This window comes from Equus quagga, chromosome 6, assembly GCF_021613505.1.
Source record: "Equus quagga isolate Etosha38 chromosome 6, UCLA_HA_Equagga_1.0, whole genome shotgun sequence".
Classification (NCBI taxonomy): domain Eukaryota; kingdom Metazoa; phylum Chordata; class Mammalia; order Perissodactyla; family Equidae; genus Equus; species Equus quagga.
Genome location: NC_060272.1, coordinates 37,714,899 through 37,729,125, shown reverse-complemented (window position 1 = coordinate 37,729,125; position 14,227 = coordinate 37,714,899). Strand labels below are relative to the sequence as shown.

Below are 14,227 nucleotides of genomic sequence, written 5' to 3'. Positions count from 1 at the left end.
AGATCCAGTTTGACCTAAGAATGTCTTGATGAAGTAGTAAATGTTATTAATCTGATTAAATCTTCTTGAATTACATTTTCTTAATATTCTATGTGACAAAATGAGAAGTAAACATAAAACACTATTGCTGCGTAAAGTATGATGACCATTTTTAGGAAAAGCACCTACTTGATATTCTGAGTTATGAGCTGAACCAGCCACTTTTATCAGAGAACACTATTTTTAATTGAAAGAGGAACTGAGAAGGAATCAATGGTTATTCAGACTTGGGTGATAGACAGTTTCTTGACAATGAACAAAAGGAGTCTGTTATTCACGGAAAACAAATAATAGTATTTATTGCCTATGATAAAATTCAAATTTTCAAGTGATATTAAAAGTTTAAGAAACTTCTACCTCCCCCTTAGATTCAGAACAGTGATGAGAATACTGCTGCTATTAATGAATAGTATTTTTCTATATTATATTATGAAATGTTTCAACGTTGATGAGATTTGCATAACAACATAAAGCAATAATTTCCAAGACACCAAAGCATAGTTTACAAATTATGCTTGGGTAAAAACCTGTTCAAAGTGAAAATAGACCCCTAGACTTCATTGTAAGTACATGAAATTCATTAATATGGTTTCAGATTCCAGACTGCTACCAACTTTTATAAATTACCATTTATTGAGGTTGGTATAATATCATATAAGAATATCCACAATTTTCTGAAAAGGCAATTAAAATAATTCTTCCTTCTCCAAATATATATCTGTTTGAGGTTGGATTTTCTTCATATACTTCAAGCAAAAAAAAAGATCTCAATAAATTGGAAGCAGAAGGGGATGAAAAATTCAGTTGTCTTTTTTAAGTCAGAATTTAAAGGGATTTGCAAAGAATGCTATTTTTCTTACTAAATTTTTTGGAAGATGTTATTTGTCATTAAAGCATATCATTTATATTAATAGTGGGTGTACATTTGTCTTTAAAAATAGTAAATATATATTTTTATATTTCAGTTTTAATTTCTATTGTGGTAAATATTAATAGATATAAACCAAAGCTCTTCAGGGTTCATGATAAATTTTAAGGGTGTAAAGGGATCTTCAGACCAAAAGTTTGAGAACTGCTGCCATGGATTATTTAAAACAGGGACCAATTGGTTTAAAACAAAGAATAGAACTGAAGGGGAAAAATACGCCGCAAAAGGCTTTGATTAATGAACTTTATAATGATACTGTTAGCTAAAGCAAACTGTGGTTTGAGCCACAGATGCGAGCAAACCTAAGAAGCTGTGTAAAGTCAAGGTCAATGTACACGAAGTAAGTCAAGAATAAACACTTGGGGTTTGATGGAATTTATTCACTGACCCTGAAATGTCATCCCTGATTGTAATGTTGCATATCTCTCTCTACTGTCCCTTGCTATAAGAATACATTTGGGGTGCTCTAAATGCACACAAGAATATGCACTTATTATTTTAGGTAATTCTGATAAACTGATATAAAGAAAAACTAATATTTCACAATGAAACAATTCATATTGATATAAATGATGTGGTACTTTCAACTGAGTGTTAGTGTTGCATAGTTTTAAACTTAATTCCCTCAAACTTCATATTGCTTCTTTTTGCCCTAGAGTACCGACATAATAACAATGTGATCACCATATAGGTAGAAATCTATTGCTTTACCAGTGGCTCTTTAGGTGAACGCATAGCACAGGAGAAACTAAGCTGTATATTAGGGAGGGAAGCTAATTAACATAAAACAAAGACTAAATGAAATTTACTATTAGAGAAAAATACTGCAACATTTGGGTTTGCCAATCTGTTTGAGAGTATGGGATTGAGAATTTTGCTCAAGTTAAACCCTGAGCCTTTAGAAGCTTCTGATTTACATTAGAGTTCACTTAAATGTAAAGTGTATAAACTCTATACTTGTAGACACATAGGACAATATGAATGAATTCAGAAAAAATTTACATAAGGCATTTTGATCTCTCTGTCTCTTTCTCTCTTCCTATTGCCCTTAGACAAAAATTACCTAGTTGAGTGACATGAAAGTATCTCTCAAGCAAAAAATTTACCAATCTCATGGAATTTCTGAAAAATATATAAAAGTAATCTAAGTATGCACTGAGATAAAATAAGAAATTATTTGGACACATTTTCTAATATTTTGTCTATATTCAAAAATAAAATGAGTCAAGGTAAAGAGCTAGACATCGTGTGTCCTTAATGTGTCTAGTTGAGTACTTAACTCAAAACTTAATCTTGATCTGATTTACCCTGATTATGAGACCACAAGTTATCATAGCAACTCTTCAGTATACTCTCAAAATATAACCTCTAGATACATCTCAACATTTCAATATACTTTAAGATTTTATAACATTAGTTTTATGATAGTATTTTCTTTTAAATTATCTGAAGCATTCATTAATATGTTATAAGCAAGTTGATTACAGGTCCTTTCCCAAATACTATTCTTGTTTATTTTCTTACCTTCTACAAATATCTCACCCTCATCACTCAGGTACTTGAAGTATTTCCTATGTATTTATATTTATCTTGAAACGAAAAGTGATAAATTGTGATCTGATATAAGGCATTTATAGGTACCATAATCCAAAGCAGTCTGAAGCCATATTTTTGACATATTCCAACACGAATCTGCTTTAGCCAGGCTTCCCATTCTCTTCCAAACACCATACTCAGTCTTGCTTTATGATTATGCTAATGTATTTGTTTCTTCCAAAGAGAGTTTTCTCCCTTCTTCCATTTTCCATGGTAAGCTGAAATTCCAGTTTAAAGGTTTTCTTGATGATTTCTGGGTAAAGTGATCATTTCTTTCTTTCCACATTCTCTATACTCCTTCATGTTTTCGTTATCTACACATATGTCCTATATATTAAGGATATTTGAATTCCTAAAGGTCAGAGATAAAATCTTATTTTTGAATCCTACTTTTGGTATGTAGATAGTATTAATGGCCACAATTGTTCACATCTACTGCCCTCCTACACTCTGGACTTGGACGTGTGACTGACTGTGACCAATGGAGCAATAGCCAATAGAATAATTGGAGCATACTGGATTCCTGCTACCTTCATAAGAACATGCCTATCTGGCCTGTTGGAAGGATATGAGAGCAGAGCTAAGCAACTCTATTCTATAGCAAACCTACTTACTCCCAGATGCATCAGCTCCCAATGAGCAGCCAGTGTACCCCTACTCACGTGAGTGAGCCCTGCCAAGATCGGAGGATAGTCCAGCTTAAATTATTGAACTGCAATTTTGTGAAGCAAATAAACGGTTATTGTTTTGAGCCAGTGAGTGTTGACCTAGTTTGTTTCACAGAATTATTATGCCATTAGAAAACTGATACACTATCCATGGAACCCAAACACAGCGGCCTCACGGTACTTTGCACATGTTCAGAACTTAATGAAGATTGAATGAATGCTTTCTAGATTATCCTTAAAGATGATTCCAGCACATTCATAAACTAGTTGGCAATAATAAGCAAAAGGAGCTGGCTTTTTTGAGCATCTGTAATGTGTTAAGTAAGATGCTGTATAATTTCATTTTGATTCCATTTACTCCTTTTCACAAATATATGGGGTAGCTGTTAAAAAAGCTATTTTACAGATAATAAAATTGAGGCTTAGAAGGATAAAGTAACTCATCTAGGTAATACATTGAGTTTAGAAAGGGCTTAAATGATAACATACCAATCTGATAACAAACTTAATGTTTATCATTTCAGAATTATAACACAGTTCCTTCAGAGGAACAGAATATAAATGTGTAATAATTTTTTTAAATAATTTTTGATACTTTATAACTGGAATTTTTTAATGATACTTTTCTTCTTTGGAATACACTTTGATGACATGCAAGGAAAGTAAACCTACTTGTAAGTACTTTTACACTTTTGTCCTGCATCTCACATCATCCCACAAATTTTTTCTATTGTTCAACAAATTTTTTACTAAGTGCTTACTGTATGTCTAGTATCCTAGGTACTAGATATGTGGTTGTGGACACAGTAGATATAGATCCATACAGGCTTATGAGTCAGTAGTATGCACCATTTCAGTGATGGTAGTTTGAAATCAGCCAAGTGGAAGCATTTACATTACAGCAATTGGCAAACACTAAAAATTAGGGCTTTTCTTTTTTTTTTTTTTAGAGGTGGTTGTTAAATATTTACCAGTATACATTTAGTAGCCTTGGGCCCGTCTAAGAAAGAAAATTTGTACTTATCTTGCATTCATAAGTTTACATACAATGAATATGAAGAAATAAATTAATCCATTTAAATGAAAAAGATTTCAGATGAGAAAAAAAGCAAAAACTATACAATAGTTATAATAGACACACATAATATATGCATTCCTACAATACACAGAAAGAGAAAAAGGGAAGTAAAAATATGTAGCAGGTAAATGAAATATATAGGCAAACATCAAACTAAATACATCTTAGGCAAAAAGGGTTACTAGAAATAAAGAAATTTACTTCATACTGATAAAAGGAGGAATTGACTATGTACATAAAACAATTCTGAATATTCGTGCGCCTAATAAGAAGCCTTATAAAATGTAAAGCAAAAGCAAAAGTCGAATATTATAAAGGGAAAATGTTAAGCCATAATATGGTATGGTATTTTAATATAAATTTCTTATTTATTTGTATATAAATCAAACTAAAATTTGGCAAATGATGATTTAAAACACAAACTAGCAAATTTATGGGATATGAGAATTCAGCCAAAATATATTTGAGAATGCACTTTGATTCAAGTACAAACGAAAAGTTTACAAAAAATAATAACATACAGAGTAGATTAAGAAAAGAGAGATTTCGTAAATAAATAATAATAATGAAAATGGTTCATAATTAAAGAAATACTCTGAAGGACTTTCTATCAGTAAATCTTAAACTTACATGAAATGGACAAATTTCAGAACCGTATAACTTCCTAAAATTAACTCATGAAATTTTTAAATGTTGAATCAATAATTTACTATCTTCACATACATACTTAACAGTCAAGGTTTTCTACAAGTGTTGCAAAACTTTCAAGTTGTAGACAGTGTCCAATTTAAACATATTCTTTTACACAACACAGAGATAGAATTCTTCCCCAGTTTATTGTATAAGACTAGTACACACTTGATACAAAATTAAAGGAAACTATGTAAATAATAATTTTAAGGCATAAACTTATAAACTTTGATACAAAAATCCTATGTAAATATTAGCAAACAGAATCCAGTATGTCTTAAAAAATAAATAATATGGCATGACCATATTTGGTTTATCCTAGAACTATAACAGGACACCTAATTGAAAATCTATTAATAAAATCCATTGCACTAACAAATTAAATAAAAATATATATAACCACCATAGAAAATACAAGAAGTATATTTGAAATAATTTAGAACATATTCTTAACTCATCACAAACTATAAATAAAAGGAACTTCCTTAATCTGACAGAAGAAATCAACAAACAAGTGGAGACTACATACTTAAGAGTGAAATAATATAAGAACTGTCTTTATAGTCAAGAAGAAAGAATTTTTATTCAACAATGTCCTATAAGTCCTCGATAACTCAGCAAACAAGGAAAATATATAAAATGTAAAATAATTGGAAAGGATAGAAGACAACTATCATAGTTAATAAATAATGGCTGCCTTCATTAAAAAAACAAAGAAAATGGACAAATTAAGAAATTAATGAGTTCAACAAAATCAGTGCATATAACAACACTATACAAAAATAACTTTAATTCCAAGACTAAATTACAAAGTATATCTTTCCAAAAATAATTTACTATTATAAAACTATATAATAGCAGGAATAGCTAACATTATTGAAGGGTTACTAAATTTGAGTCATTCATCTAAGAAATTATATGCATTAACATTTATATTGAAAGTAACACAAAGAAATGTGAAATCAGAGGCAAAGAATGGTACCCAAGATCACACATTAAACAGCAGAACCAGGAATAAATATAGTCAAGTCTAGCTTGCATTCTTAACTACTATGCTTCACTTTCCTGTGTCCTTATTAATTCAATGTAATTTTGGTACATCAATTGACAGATTGGTAGAAGATAATAGGGACCCCAGAAAATGCATCCACTTAGGCCTGGTAGGAAGGAAATGGTTAACAGCAAGGCTAAGATCCATCAACAAACTTAGAAAGGAGATGCCCCCAGAAAAAAAAGAAGGAAGATGCTCTGATCAAATTTCCTCGTAAACGTTTTAATGAAAAATTTTCTGGCAACCACATTAATGATATTAGCTTATAGGGGAGAAAATCCTATTTCCTAGTCTGTATGGGTGACTTATGGACAAAAAATTTGGAATCAAGGGATTTGGGGGCCATGGTTCCCTAGGAAATGTAACAGAGCATAAAGTAGCTGACACATGAATACATTATTCATGACTAATACAGCTGTCATCTTTGTAAGCAATGTGACTGCAAACCTCTCTGAGAGACTTCATATATTAATCAGGGCCTCAAGTACCTACTACATATCAATAGCTTGTTTTACTTGGGTTTCTCAATTATTGGTGTCCTTAAAATTATTTATAAAGCTTGATACTGGGTCAGATCTATGATTCATGTGAGCCTAATTTGACACTGATCATTTGTGTTTGCTCTTAGGGACACTTGACAAATCAAAGACTTAGTGTTACAGATCAGCAGGAAAATAACACACTAGTCAATTATGTTAGTTATTCACTGGAATTAAATAAATTTGGAATCTTGTTTTAAGCCATGGGCAAAAATAAATTCCATTTGGATTACAAGACCTAAATGTGAAGTTAAGCTTTAAAACTTTTGTACAAATAACAGGATATTATCTTGATGACCTCGGGATAGGAAGAAATTCTTAAACAAGATATGAAAAGTACAAACCATTAAAAAATTGATAAACCTGACTGTTTTGAAATTAAAAACTTCTTAGTGACAAAAATCATACAACATTAAAGCAAAAAAAAGATCAGAGACAAATATTCACAACGCATAAAATAAAAGATCAGTATCTGAATTTATAAAGAACTCCAATAAATAATTTAAATGATAGACATTCTAATGAGAAAAGTAAATAAAGTATATGAACTGGCAATGAGAAGGAGATAAAATAAAAAAATAAGAAATATTACAAAATGCTCAGCCTCATAGTAATTGGGAAAATACAAGTTAACCACTATAAAAATACTATTTTAGACTTGTCAGACTGGTAAAATTTTTAAAATCTGACAATATTGTGTTGAAAAATATGCAGAATGATAGAAAACTTTATGCACTGTTGGTTTGTTAGTTGTAAATTGATTTAAAAAACAACCTTGGGAAATAATCTAGAGATATCTGGTAACGATTAAAATTTACATTCTTTAGTAACCAAAAATTACTAGGTATAAATACTAGAGAAACTTTTGTATACAAAAAGACTTATATAAGAATGTTCTTTGGAGTATTTCATTTAATATCAAAATGTAGCAATACCCTAAGTGTCTACAAACAAAAAATAAATGGATTGACAAATAGTGGCATATTTATACAATGAAATGCAATATGGAAAATGAAAATGAATGACTAATGCTACATATATCAATATGATTTAATCTCACAGCTTTTTTTGGCAAATTAAAGTTGCAAGAAGGTATACACTGTACATTACTATCATAGAAAAATGTGTATATTTTTGGGCTCATAGATACATGGAAAAAGTTTAAAAATCTCCACAGAATGTATAAATATTAATTTCAGAATTAAGGTTATGTCTGAGGAGGATAGAAGGGGAACAGAATTGGGGAAGTTTCCACAGAAAACTTGAATTCTACTGGCAATATTTTATGTTTAATCTCTGTGTATGATATTTTGGGTCTTTATTGCCTTATTTTCTATAGCTTATATGGTCATTCATATTCATAATTATATATAAATACCATTACATATAAACACTACTTACATTAATAAAGATTAAATATTTAATAAGCCTAGCAAAAATAGACAAAGAAAGAGAAGACACTATTAAACATTTAAGTTGACACTGATCTGTTTGCTAGAGGGGAGGGAGGCTCTGTGAAATGGTATTTTTGTTTTAGTAACCAAATGGTTATGGGGGGAAAAGCTTGGCACTCAAAAGGTTGTACCCTCAGGACAGAATAAGGAATAAATGAGATAAATGTCTTCCCCGCACAATCAAGACACAACTAGAGAGCTTCTCTGTTTCACTCACCATCTGGATTTAAAAACAAAAGTGGCCAAGAAACAAATGACTCACTTGTGATGCATAGGCACCATAAATCATGTAAAACTGCTCTGGAATGACATCCTTCCATGGAGGCAGCATCATAGATGAGTGCAAAATCCAAAATTAGGCAACACTTGGAAAAACGAACAACCACTAATGAGTCACATGAAACCGCATGAAAAATATGCCTGATGAGGTATGCCAAAAACTATTTCATAGAAATAATAGAGAATACGTATAAATTAGTTACCCAGAATACAAACAACAAAAGAAGAAATAAAAAGATGAAAAAGATAAAAATACAGATCAGGAGACTGGCCTGCAATTTAGTGGTTAAGTTTGGCACGCTCCACTTCGGTGGCCCAGGTTCACAGGTTCGGATCCCAGGCATGGACCTACACCACTCATCAGCCATGCTGCAGCCGAGACCCACATACAAAACAGAGGAAGCTTGGCAATCGATGTTAGCTCAGGGTGAATCCTCCTCAGCAGAAAAAGAAAACACAGATCAGAAAGCAAAAAGAATGCTACATTTAATTTTGTTCCTTGCTGTATACCTAAGGCTTAGAACAACGACTAGCACAAAGGTGGATTTCAAGACATAGTGAAAACATGAGAAAAGGAATGAATCATCAGTCTTTAATTCAGAAGAAATGTCTGAGCTAGAAATATAAATGTGGAATTCATTGGGAATAAATGATGTTTTAAACGCCAAAATTTATAATCAGAGTAGAAAATGAATAATTTGCAAAGAAGACTGAGATGAGAACAGAAAGAAAGGAAGAAATCCACAAGAATGTCGTATTCTGGATTTCTGTTTCCAGACAATACCAATGACAAATTACATGCCTCACTACCTTTTTCCAAGGGACACCCTCTTCCCTCTCCACTCACCCCATAAACACACAGCCTTTCTTAGCAGTGGAGGGCCTACTGGCTCTTCAGCCATGATCACTAATATGGCAAATCTTGCTGATCCCATGCTGTGTTACACAACTGCAACATTGAATTTCCTGATCACACAAGGGGAAGCACTGATGCTCTCCCCAGCTTCAACTGCTGAGCTGACAGGATAGGGCCGAAAAAAAAGTACTGCCATATCACATCTTCTGTATCCTGTCCTCTAAGTCCACCAGTGGAGGGGCCGGTTCCCTAATCCTGCAACTTAAAAACATGAAAATTTATTGCCAGCGTACCACCATAGCCTGACATATGGACCTGATGGATCACTCTGAGCTCCCAAGAGAGTGGTTGGCGATAGGAGTCCTGTCTTCATGGGTTATCCCCAGCTGGTGTCATTCCAAAAGGTCAGGTATGAGAGTTGTCTGAGAATTTGCCCTCCTTGGAAAACAGCAGGTAATCCAGACATTCTACCAATCTACCTGAAGAAACATTGTAAGAGACAGCTTTGGAATTCTGCATTTTTATGTGGATTAATCTCCATGCAAATACTGGATAACACTCTAGTGAACTTTGAAGAATGAAGGGGAAAAACAAACTTCAACCTTGGTCTTTCTCCCCACCTCCCCTGCATTTCCTCCTCCTTTTCTTTCCCGGCCTCTGTTTCTCTCATTTTCTTTCCCACATAAACACACATAAACACCCACAGACACACACAATTCCAATTATCTAGTATTGCTGAGTACGCACGGGGTGCAAGGCATTCTGCAAAGGAACTCAAACGATGTATTTTTTTGGACCTAGGCAAGCATATAATAGTGATTTAAATGTAGATTCTGTCCTCTCAAAGCTTAAAGTGTACTAAAAATGATTTTAATACACATAAATAATTCTATTTAGAATATAATTCAATGTAGAATGTTCCATATTTATGAATTACTAACACTTACCAAGTGCTTATTATTTTTCAGGCACTGTTCCAAGTATTTTAATATATATTATCTCATTTAATCCTTCAATTATGTAAGGCAGATAGATACTATTATTCTTCATATTTTGCCATCTGAAGAAACTGGGAATCAGGTGTTTGAGCTGTTTGTCCAAGATCATATATCTAATAGATAACATACCTAGGAGTTTACCCAAGCAGGCTGACTCCATAGCTTTTGAGTACAGTATGCTAAAAGGCAGGCTTCAAGGACCATGAGATGCTTTTGTAGGAGAAAATGACATTTAAATTCAGACTATCCTACCATATATGAAATAGTCTTAAATATTAATACCAATATTACTACTAAAAATAAGAACATTGAATTAGTTTTAAAAATTTTGCAACTCTATTTGCTCTTATACATAATTAGAACATAGTCATATTGAACTTGAATGCTAAATACCAATACGAACCTATTTATTTCTTTTCAAAAATATATATAAAAAGGTCTTAAAAGCAATGGCTACCTAATAGTAATAAACATGATCAGCACCCAGATTATTGTCCTTAAATACTAAGGACCAGAGCTCCTTGAGGAGTGGCTAATTCTAGGTCTGGGCCAGGAAATATACAAGATTTGTAAATATTGTTTACTCCAGAAAGCATGGAAAACATTCAAAGACCATTGATTATGCAAAAAACACAAAAGCCAATATGAAGGGACTGACTCTAACCAAAACTCAGGCAATTTAAGCATCAAAAACGATGAATAAAATTGAAACATTGACTAACAAAACCCAGGAGTTTATATACGTTTTAAAAAAGATGGAGAGAAAACAAAAAAGGCAAAAACAACTCATTGAACCCCACTGGATATAACTTGGGAACTAACTCCTTATGTTAAGACAGCAAATAGAAAGAAAAAAATTAAACATCAATCCTCTCTTTTTGGGATGAACTACATTTCAGAGTACCGTAATAGCTCTAGTTGATAAAAGGAAATTCTCTTTTTTAGAGAAGGAATATTGAAATAAACAAGTAACCATTTGGCAACGTTTAATGAAATAGTTACCTCAGTCAATGAGCATCAATAGTTACAACCAATAAATGAAAGGTTATAGTAGAGGATTTTACAATGGGAGCATGATAGTTAATTTTCTGTGTCAACTTGACTGGACCACAGGGTGCTCAGACGTTTGGTCAAACATTATTCTGGGTGTTTCTGTGAGGATGTTTCTGGGTGAGATTAGCATGTGATCAGTAGATTTAGACTGAGTAAAGCTGACTGCCCTCACTAATATGAGTGGGCCTCATCCAAACAATTGAAAGTCTAAATAGAACAAAAAAGCTGATCCTGCCATGAGTAAGGGTAACTCCTCTTGCCTGACTGCCTTGGAGCCGGGACACCAGTTTTTTCCTGTCGTTGGACTCCAACTGAAACATCAGCTCTTCCTGGATCTTCAGCCTACCAGCATTCATACTGGAACTACACCATCAGCTCTCCTGGATCTTTAGTTTTCTAACTGCAGATCTTGTGACTTGTCAGCCCTAGTAATCACAGGAACCAATTTCTTATAATAAATCACTATATTGCCCAAGCGTCCAGGCAATACTGCCTTGGTTCTGTTTCTATAGAGAACCTTGACAAATATATGTTTTGGTGCTGACTAAGTCTAGAGAAACAACGTTAAGGACGAGTTTTCTGAACTGGTTCCAGGGTTTCTGGAATTGGCTCTCTAAATTGATAAAATGTAAAGATGCTAATGACTCTATTTCCAATAATAGAGAGAGCACTGGGCCAGCCCTGATGGCCTAGTGGTTAAAGTTTGGTGCACTCCACTTTGGCGGCCAAGGTTTGGCTCCCAGGGTGTGGAACCACACCACTCATCTGTCAGTAGCCATCCTGTGGCAGTGGTTCACATAGAAGAAACAGGAGGATTTACAACTAGAATATACAACTATGCACTGAGGCTTTGGAGAGGGGAAAAAAGAGAGAGAGAGAGGAAGATTGGCAACAGATGTTGGCTCACAGCAAATCTTTCCCAACCAAAAAAAAGAGAGAGAGAGAACACTGACAGTCCATAGTGTGATCTGTCAATAAAGCTTCCCCAAATATCAACATTGGACACCCTAATCAAACATTTGTAAGAAGCAAGCATTTGACTGACTGTGTATATGATACTCTCAAATATTTTTGGTAAAATTATGAATATAATGAGCTTGGCTGGTTGCTCCTAATATCACTGGGGACTCAAATTCACAGCTTAAGAACTGCATAAATGACCAGAAAGCTATTGTGTTCCCTAAAGAAGATCTCCTTGGATTTTGGTGGAAGCCTATTCCTCATTTGGTTGTGTTTCTCTTGCCCATTTAACAAATCACCCAAAAAGCTGCCAGTTTTGAGTGCAGTCCAGAACAAGAGAAAGCTGTGCAACAGCTCCAGGCTATTATGCAAACTGCCTTGACAATTGGGCCACATGATCCAGCAGATACAATGATGCTTAAAGTTTCAGTGACAGATAGGCATGCTGTTTGGAGCCTTTGGCAGCCCCTCCAGATGAATCACAGCACAGGCCCTTAGAATTTTGGAACAAATTCCTCTGCAGATAACTACTTCCCTTTTGAGAAACAGCTCTTGTCCTGCCACTGGGGCAGAGTAGAATGTTTAACCATGAGCCACCAAGTTACCATACAAATTGAGCTGCCCATCATGAACTGGGTGTTATATGACTCACCAAGACATAAATCTGAGTGTTCACAGCAACACTCCATCATCAAATGGAAATGGTATAAATGAGATCATGCCCAAGCAGTCCCTGAAAGCACAAGTAAATTACATGAAGTGGCCCAAATGCCCATAGTCCCCACTGCTGCTAAACTCCCTTCTCTCTCCCAGCCTGCACCTATGGACTCATGGAGAGTTTCCTACAATCAGTTGATAGAGGAAGAGAAGACTTGAAGGATTTTAATAATCAAGTGGAAAGGATGACCCATTCTGTAGATACCAGTCAGGCTCTTTCCCCAGCCACCCCTGTTATCACCAAATGGGCTCATGAACAAAGTGGCCATGATGGCAGGGATGGAGGTTATCCGTGGATTCAGCAACCTGAACTTCCACCTACTAAGGCCGAGCTGACCACAGCCATGGCTGAGTATGCAATCTGCCAGTATCAGAGACTAGCACTGAATCCCTGATATGGCACCATTTACTTGAGTGATCAGCCAGTTACCTGGTGACAGGTTGATTACATTGGACTGCTTCCAATATGGGTAGAGTAGTGATGTGTTCTTACTGGAATAGACACTTACTCTGCATATGGATTTTCCTCCACTGCATGTAGTGCTTCTGCCAAAACTACCATCTGTGGACTTACAGAATGCCTTATCCACCATCATGGTATTCCACACAGCATTACTTCTTATCAAGGAACTCACTTCACAGGAAATTAGTTTGGCAATGCACCCATGATCGTGGAATTCATTAATCTTATCATGTTCCCCATCATCCTGAAGTAGCTGGTTTGATAAAACTATAAAATGGCCTTTTGAAGACTCAGTCACATTGATAGCTAGGTCACAACACCTTGCAGAACTGGGGAAAGGTTCTTCAGAAGGTTGTATATGCTCTGAATCAGTGTCCAATATATATTGCTGTTTCTCCCACAGCCAGGGCTCATGGGACCAGGAATCAAGGCATGCAGATGGAAGTGGCACCACCCAATATTAACCCTAGTGACTCACCAGCAAATTTCTTTAACAGAGTTTTATTTTTTAGGCAAGTTTCAGGTACCCCGCATAATTGAGCAAAAGATACAGAGATTTCCTGTATCTTCTCTGCCTCCACATGCATAGCCTCCCCCATTATCAACATCCCCCCCTAGAGTGGTACATTTCTTACAATTAACAAATCTGAACATTACAATTGATGAATCTGAGCCCGAATTGATTAACATTGATACATTATCACTCAAAGTCCATAGTTTACATTAGGATTCACTCTTCAAGTTGTATATTCTATGGGTTTGGACTAATTTATAATAATAAATATCTACAATTATAGTATCAGAGTAGTTTCACTGCCCTATAACTCTCCTGTGCTTTCCCTATTCATCCCTCCCTCC

At 34.4% G+C, this 14,227-nt stretch overlaps 1 pseudogene; it reads left to right on the top strand.

Moving 5' to 3' along the window:
• The first annotated feature begins 3,183 nt into the window (after positions 1 to 3,183).
• LOC124240710 (uncharacterized) lies at positions 3,184 to 13,909 on the top strand (annotated as a pseudogene).
• The last annotated feature ends 318 nt before the right edge of the window (positions 13,910 to 14,227 follow it).